Source organism: Nelumbo nucifera, chromosome 4 (genome assembly GCF_055504915.1).
Source record: "Nelumbo nucifera cultivar China Antique chromosome 4, China Antique-T2T, whole genome shotgun sequence".
NCBI lineage: Eukaryota > Viridiplantae > Streptophyta > Magnoliopsida > Proteales > Nelumbonaceae > Nelumbo > Nelumbo nucifera.
This window is the reverse complement of record NC_142652.1, coordinates 66,036,931-66,042,671: the sequence shown is the minus strand read 5'-3', so window position 1 is coordinate 66,042,671 and position 5,741 is coordinate 66,036,931. Positions and strand designations below refer to the sequence as shown.

Here is a 5,741-nt window from a genome sequence, read left to right as displayed (position 1 = left end):
GAATTCCTATACATTTTTCTAAAATTAAAAATAATAAAATTAATTACAGACCAAGAATGAATAGGATAAATCAGCAAGTTCGCAGATTTCTTGCGCCAATAAAAGAATTCGATCTCCACTATACGAACTTCCCAAAATCCAAAAAATATAAATAGAACAATTCTAAATATAAATCAGATTAATAAAGAATTTAATTTCAGATCATTTGCCCAAAACTGGGAATCGATTTCCCAAAAATAGCTAACTACGCAAATCGAGTAGAACGCCTTCTGCCCATTTGCATAGATCCAGATCTGGTTTAATTCGGTTCAAGATTTCAACTTGGCTCATTGTAACACTAACAAGTTCACTAGCCATTCAAGTAGTAAAGTAGTGAATAGAGTATCGTTCCCACGAGGATTTCGGAAACAATTACTAATACTAATTTGGTCAATTCCTATCTGATTAACAACACAGTATAACATTATTCAAAAACTAAAATCCTAAGCTAAAATCTATCTAAAACATTGGCTCAAATGCCTTCATTTCAAGTTAGAAGAGTAAGCAATAAAACCCAATTTCAAGATTCAGCAATCAATCAACTTGAGTCATTCGAATAGGCCATGATTAAGCCTTGGTTTGGTAAAACCCCAAGGTCATGGACAGCCTCTCTCAAGCGCATGTTCATCCTATGCATGAGTGACGGTTCTTCTATATCTAGCAAGAATATAATCATTCATACATGCATTTCTTCAAACACACCTAAGGCATCAATTCAAATCTGAATTGATCACCAACTGAATTGTGCAACTTATCTCTAACCTTGCATCCAATTCAGTTCTTGAATAGTAGATCTGAATTCCTAGAGTCTTTCTCAAGCACTCTAAGGATTCCAAGCATTAGATCAAATTGGCCAACCTAAAAATTTAAGATCTTAATTCTCTTTCAAGCAATTCAGATCTTACAAATCTCATATCTGAGCTTAGATCTGAGTTTTGAGAGCAGTTACTTACAAAAAAAAAAACCTAATATCAATAAGTGGGTCTGAAATATGATGCAATTAGGTCTAAAATAAGTCTGAACTCAAGAGTTTAAGACTTCTCTTTCAAGTCTCAACTGGCCAACCTGAAAACTTAAGATCTGAATTCTCTTTCAAGCAATTCAGATCTTACAAATCTTATATCTGAGCTCAGATCTGAGTTTTGAGAGCAGTTACTTACAAAAAAAAAAACCTATTATCAATAAGTGGGTCTGAAATCTGATGCAATTAGGTCTGAAATAAGTCTAAACTCAAGAGTTTAAGACTTCTCTTTCAAGTCTCAACTTATATGTCTTGTATGCCTCAATTGATTGCGGAGACCTGAAATCAGATCTGCAAACTTACCTACTGAGAACAGCCACCTTTGGATCTGAGTTTAGATCTGAAATTACAGTAGCCACTGATACTGAAACCAGTGGTCATTGTGAATTTTTGTAGCAGCTAAAATCAAATACACAGCTATTTATTCAATCATATACAACAACTACCAGATGCTAGGACAGTAGATCTGAAAAAAAAAATATGTTGCACTCAATGATACATCAATTAGGGCTGTGATCAAATTTGTTATACTATAGGGCTGATATCAGATCTGAGCTGAAATCTTAAAATATATGAAGAGGACTTAAAATAAACTGTAACCAGACCTGAGTTAGACTTGGTTTAAGGGTTTCAAGCTCTGCAATTGAAGTCCAAACCTGTATAGCTCATGCATATCAAACAATTGCTAAGACCTGAAATCAGGTCTGCAGTGTTTAGTATTGTTAACTGCTGCAATTCAGATATGATGTTAGCAGTTTTACAGATCAAAACTCAGTCCAAATATAATTCAGATCGGATCTCATATCAATCCAAATTAGAAAATAGAGCTGGCCATCAAAAACTTTAAATTTAGTAATGGACAACCAAGCCTGTGTGACTCATATTAAGTGATTGCAGAAACCTGAAATCAGGTCTGCAACTTTACAATCCAAAATATGAAGCTCTTTTTGGATCTTTCAGGCCTCAAAAACATCAGTCCCAACCAATCAAAGTATCAGTCTTCAGAAATTTCAGATTGGGTGCAAGTGATCTAAAACAAAACATCAGTCCACCGAGATTTCAGATCTTATACTGCCTCAGATTCTCATGTACTTCAGATCTGATTTTACCATTCATGGCCCACACTTCCATCAATGAGGCAAGTCTAATGCATCAAATTGTGAATTTGGGTGTTGTTACTACCCGAATTCACATCAGAATAGAGTGGGTTCAGGTCTGAGTTCAACCCAAATGTATTCAGACCTGCAACCGGCTGAGCTCAGATCTGAATTCAAATCTGAAAGCTCTCATATCATTTTTTTTTAAATAGTAAAAGCAGATCTGAACCAACATCTTATTTAATTGTCCTTTATCTACATCCCTCAATTGCAGCATCTGAATTCGGATCCAATTCAGTTGAGTTCAGACCTGCAACTCTTTGGTATTGTTGGTCCAGAGAAAATTAACAAATAATAATTGAGGTTTGAGTTGTATATACACTTATTGGAATGTAGTATACACGGCTGCATACACCTATTCAGATCTGCTAAATTGTAGGCTACTATTAGAGCTGAATTCTTAAGGTATATTCAGAGGACCTAAAATGAGTTGTAACCATACCTGAGTAAGGCTTGGTTTCAGGATTTTAAGTTATGCAATTGTATGACTCATAATCTCAAAGAATTTCTAAGACCTGAAAACAGGTCTGCAATACATTCAACCTGTATATGCTGCTACAATTCAGATTTAATGGCAGTAGTTCAGTCCACAGTTAATACAGCCCATGTTTTGCTTCAGATTTCTTACAAGTCCATACAAGTGCATATCAGTTCATATCAACCATATCAACCCATAGCTTTCTAGTTTATGTATATCAAGCTATTCGGTCCACACATTTTTGTAGAAACCTGAAATCAGGTCTGCATTATTGGCATTGCTACTGCTGCAATTTAGCAGGTTGCAGAGCAGATCTGAGTTCAAGTTCAGATCAGACCTCATATCCATTCTCAATAGACATCAGAGCTGGCCACCAAAAAAAAAATTGAAATTAAGGAATATCCAAGAGTGTGTGCAGGTGATTGAAAGCACAAACCTGACCTAAAATCAGGTCTGCTAACTGTTGTACTATAGCAGCCCTGCTACAGATCTGAAATTTAATAGAAAAACTTTTGGAAGTATTGATTTTCATTAGATTTCTGAAGCATCAAAATTCTCAATCCAAACATACATTCCTTCAGCTAAATTAGCTCGGTTACTAGTGGATAGAGTAGAGAACCAGTTTATCAAAAATCACAAAGTATACCCTACATCAGTTCTGTTCTCAACTGCAGTTTAGATTTGTATCATTTCATATCTGAATTGCTTCAGTCATTGCTACCAAATTGCTTTTGAGGAATAGCAGAAGTGTCCTAGGGTGAATTGGGGTAGTTATGACACCCAATTCACCTCAAATTTGCATCAATTTAGAACACAGATCTGAACTATTGCGGGTCTGCAATAGCAGAATTCAAATCTGAACTTAGATCTGAGTTCTGATCCAAATTCTCAATTGCCCCTCTTTTGTTCATATGATCTCCTTTTTTTTCTTTTCATTTTCTATTTTTTTTTCTTTTTGTAATGGAAAAATAAAAGGCTGAAACACAAAGTAACTAAGTCTTTTCGGCTGAATGCTGCAGGTCTGAGGTCTGCAGATCTGAGTGCTGAATGCAACTCAGATCTACAACACTCATGTTTTATAATTTTTTTTTCTTTTTGAAGATAACAGCTCCAAAATTGAAAGGAAATCAGATCTACTTCTATAAAAATAAAGCTGAAATAAAGGAATGAATTAATCTAATAAAGAAAGAAGAACCATAGCTAAATTAATAAGCTGTTGCATCCAAGGCTGAAATGTAAAATGAAGCATTGAAAACCATCTATGAATGCAATGTTGAATGAAACCAGATTAAGAATGTCCAATGTTTCCAAATATTGCTTCCACAAATCCCCGGCAACGGCGCCAAAAACTTGATGTGGCTCATTGTGACACTAGCAAGTGTACTAGCCATTCAAGTAGTAAAGTAGTGAACAGAGTATCATTCCCACGAGGATTTAGGAAACAATACTAATACTAATTTGGTCAATTCTTATATGATTAGCAACACAGTATAACTTTATTCAAAAACTAAAATCCTAAGCTAAAATCTATCTAAAACATTGGCTCAAATGCCTTCAATTCAAGTTAGAAGAGTAAGCAATAAAACCCAATTTCAAGATTCAGCAATCAATCAACTTGAGTCATTCGAATAGGCCATGATTAAGCCTTAGTTTGGTAAAACCCCAAGGTCATGAACAGCCTCTCTCAAGTGCATGTTCATCCTATGCATGAGTGACGGTTCTTCTATCTCTAGAAAGAATATAATCATTCATGCATGCATTTCTTCAAACACATCTAAGGCATCAATTCAAATCTAAATTGATCACCAACTGAATTATGCAACTTATCTCTAACCTTACATCCAATTCAGTTCTTGAATAGTAGATCTGAATTCCTAGAGTCTTTCTCAAGCACTCTAAGGATTCCAAGCATTAGATCAAATTGGCCAACCTGAAAATTTAAGATCTAAATTCTCTTTCAAGCAATTCAGATCTCACAAATCTCGGATCTAAGTTTTGAAAGATAAATTGGCTAATTTGATATAGAATCACCCTCTATTCAAGAAACATCAAAAACAAATCAGATTCATTCGAATGAGAAAGAAATTGATTACTTAATCTGAAATCTTACAGCATTAAATTCAACAATAAAGAATGGAAGAGGGAGAGAGAAAAATTTACATCAAAAGAAGCTGAATTCGAAACAAAGAAAGATGAAAAATAAAAGGAATTATTACATAAGATCTCTGAATCAAAATTCCCCAAATTCAAACTCACCTTCTTCTCTTCTTGCTAGCTTGAACTCCTTCAGCCCTTCTCCTTCTCCTTCTTGCGCCTAGTTCTTCTTCTCTCTTCTTCTCTCTTCTTCTCTTCAAGGTGTTCGAACCCCAAGGGATGGGAGAGCCTTGAACTCAAGCAAATGAACACCTCTCCCCCCTCTAGAGGCCTCCTTATATAGATTTTCAAGGGAGCTCTTGCCCCTTCTTGAAGCCTCTAGAATGGGGTGTATTACACCCCCTTTGAACCTTCTAGAGTGCTCTCTCTCAAGAACCTTCTAAGGGTTGCCGCCCCTAGCTCCTTTGGGCTGCTATTTGGACTGCAATTAAGCTCCTTCTTAGCACATGTTAGCTACACTCTAGGCTATTCTTTGGGCTGAGAATGGGCCTCCTCTTGCTAGGCCTAAATTTTCTCCTTGCTCGGCTTCTTTCCTTAGGTTTTCCCAAGGAATTAACTTGCACTACTTGGGCCGAATTATGCTCTCTTGTTTCCATGGCTGAGCTGGGCTGAAATTGGTAATTTTTGGCCTTCTTTTCATACCTTTTGCCTTCTTTTTCTTGAATTGATTACCCCTGAAATATTTCTTGGCATTAAGCTAAATTAGGGCAAAATTAAATAAAACCGGCATAAGAATTCATGTAAAGACCTCATAAATTATAGATAAATTGTATGTTCATCAGGCATCTCATCCCCGTCTTCAGTGGTAGTGGAAACACCCTCCTTGGCAGCTTCTTCCTCCATGGAATCCTCATCGGCAACATCCAAAACGGTTTCCTCCCCGGCACCCTCA

At 36.1% G+C, this 5,741-nt stretch overlaps 1 long non-coding RNA gene across 1 annotated transcript; it reads right to left on the bottom strand.

Annotated features, from left to right (window-relative positions):
• Positions 1-2,722: 2,722 nt before the first annotated feature.
• On the bottom strand, positions 2,723-5,077 carry LOC148800658 (uncharacterized). The gene is made up of 2 exons (XR_016085359.1): positions 4,952-5,077; positions 2,723-3,061 (listed from the first exon to the last, which is right to left on the bottom strand). It is a non-coding gene; the product is annotated as an uncharacterized LOC148800658 (long non-coding RNA).
• Positions 5,078-5,741: the final 664 nt, after the last annotated feature.